At 44.9% G+C, this 2,460-nt stretch overlaps 1 pseudogene; it reads right to left on the bottom strand.

Annotated features, from left to right (window-relative positions):
- Positions 1-85: 85 nt before the first annotated feature.
- Positions 86-436, bottom strand: LOC129678122 (60S ribosomal protein L35a-like; annotated as a pseudogene).
- Positions 437-2,460: the final 2,024 nt, after the last annotated feature.

The raw sequence follows: 2,460 nt of genomic DNA, 5'->3' as shown, positions 1-2,460 counted from the left end.
TTCCTTCCTTCCTTCCTTCCTTCCTTCCTTCCTTCCTTCCTTCCTTCTTTCCTTCCTTTCTTCCTTCTTTTCTTTCTTTCTCTCTTACAAATCCACTTTTATTTATTTACTTTTCCTTAGTTTAAATCTGGGAAGATTCTGTGTCCAATGGCCTTTGCAGGAAGGCTGCTTCAGAATTTGGTGTGAACCATGCCACTGTTCCCATGGGTCCGAGTTACTTCTCCTCAGATCACTCTGGTTTTGTTTGCTTTGCCTCCAGGACTCGTTGTATTGTGTTTGCTTTCTACACGTAAGCACATCTCTTGCCTAAGCAGAATTCAGTTTCATCTTGGGTATAAACATCTTTAGTTTTAAGAAGAGCTGTGTGTTCTCTTTGGTTCCTGAGGCCTTGCTTGTAGCCAGCACAAACGGCCTTGCACCATAGCCTTCCAGACATGTTTGCTTAGAAGTCCTGTTCCCAGCAGGCCTCCACAGGCGCCAGGATGGTGAAGAGACAAGTGCACAATTTTCAATGACAGTACTCGCCTATTGAAATTATTCTCTATCTCTGTGAAATACATTTATTCATGAACTTGAGGAAACTGCCTTTAAAACGTTAATATTTTAATATCAGTGCTACTTTTTAAATAATTTAATTAATAAAAATCTGTTTTCTAGGCAAGCTTTCTAACTTTTTGAAAAACATCATTTATTTTATGTGTGTATTTTGCCTGCGTGTGTACATGTGTGCAACCTGTGTGGTTGGTGCCCATGGAGGTCGGAAGAGGGTGTCAGATCTCCTGGGACTGGACTCACACAGTTGTGAACTGCCATGTGGGTGCTAGGAATTGAGCCCAGGTCCTCTGCAACAAAAGCAAGTGCTCTTCCCATTAAGCCATTTCTCCATCGTCATCATTCTCTTATTTTTAACCCTTCCACAGCCTTCTATTTGCATTTCTTATTAAATGTAATGTGGTGGGTTGAATAAGAACAGCCCCTATAGGCTCGTATATTTGCATGCACGGTCATAGGTGATGGTGCTACTTGAGAGGGATTAGTAGGTGTGGCCTTGTTGGTGTGGATGTGGCCTTACTGGAAGGAAGTGTGTCACTGGGAGGCGGACTTTGAGCTTCCAAAAGCCCAAGCCAGGCCCAGTGCTTCTCTCTTCCTGCTGCCTGTGGATTCAGATGCAGAATTCTCAACTATTTCTCCAGCACCATGTCTCCCTGCGTGCTATCGTGCTTTCTTCTATGATGATAATGGACTACATTTCTGAAACTGTAAGCCAGCCCCAGTTAAATGCTTTCCTTTAAAAGAGTTTGCTTGTTCATGCTGTTTCCTCACAGCAATAGAACAGTGAGTAAGACAAGAGAGTAAGTAGATACTGATAAAGGGGTAAGTAAACTCTGCATGACCATTTCTGTGCTCCAGCTCCAGCACTTTCCCCATTTATATTAAATATGCATTCTAATTATGAGTAAGTTTGCCCTGGACTACTGATGCTTACTAGCCCTGGTGCCACCTCGGGCCAGCCCCGGGGCTCAAGCCCAGTGCTTCCTTCCACTGAGTACTGGCGAGGCCAGAACATACTCTGGAAAATCATGGATCACTTAGCCCATTTCCTCACTCAAGTCAACATTGTCCTCTGTAGATGTCCCCAGATGTCACTGTGGGTAGCTCCCGGACCAGGCTTGAAGAAGACCAGAAAGGACAATGTGTCCTTGTTCCGGCTGACCAGAGGCACAGGGATGTACCATCTCCCCCTGAGGCCCATGTCTCAGTTGATTATTTTTGCCACAAGGATGTTTTCTGGCAGCTAGCCCATGGTGCCTGCAAGTTGGAGTTAGAGTCACACCCTGACTCTGTTGCTCTTTTTTTGTGTCTCCCCGGCACTCTGGGGAGAAATTCATAGGTAGGTGGCCCTGAGCTTCCCCTGGGTGATGTATATGTGTGAGTTCTGATAGATCATCTTTCTGGCCAAGAGAAGCTGGGCTGACTTGAGAGCGGGCCATCTCTTCCATGGCATCCTTAGGTGAAGCCTGGACCTTTACCAGCATTTACCTTTAACTCCTTCCTTTCCAGAACTGGGGTGGCCACATGGCATCCACACAGTCTCCCACCCTCTCTCAGGAGAGGGGTATAACAGTTAGTATTCAGGGGCCAGCTTCATGCAGAATCCTAGACATTTCTGTGGCGTCTGACTGTTCTGTCTCTCATGCCATGTATCTGTGTGTATGTGCAAGTCCCTGCCATGTGGGTGGGAGATTCTGTACCTGAGGACATGCTGGTTGAATGGCCAGTTATCCAGTGCAGCAGTGGAAAGGAGTGGGGTCAGCAGGCCTAGAGGTTTTACACATCACTATGAGACCAGAAAACCCTAAGCATGTCCAAGGCCCAGATCTCAAAAAACAAAACAAAACAAACAAACAAACAAATATATATATATATATATATATATATATATATATATATATATATATA

Source organism: Psammomys obesus, unplaced genomic scaffold, assembly GCF_907164565.1.
Source record: "Psammomys obesus unplaced genomic scaffold, mPsaObe1.curated_primary_1811, whole genome shotgun sequence".
Classification (NCBI taxonomy): domain Eukaryota; kingdom Metazoa; phylum Chordata; class Mammalia; order Rodentia; family Muridae; genus Psammomys; species Psammomys obesus.
Note: the sequence above shows the minus strand (reverse complement) of the source record. Positions and strands in the feature narration are given on the sequence as shown.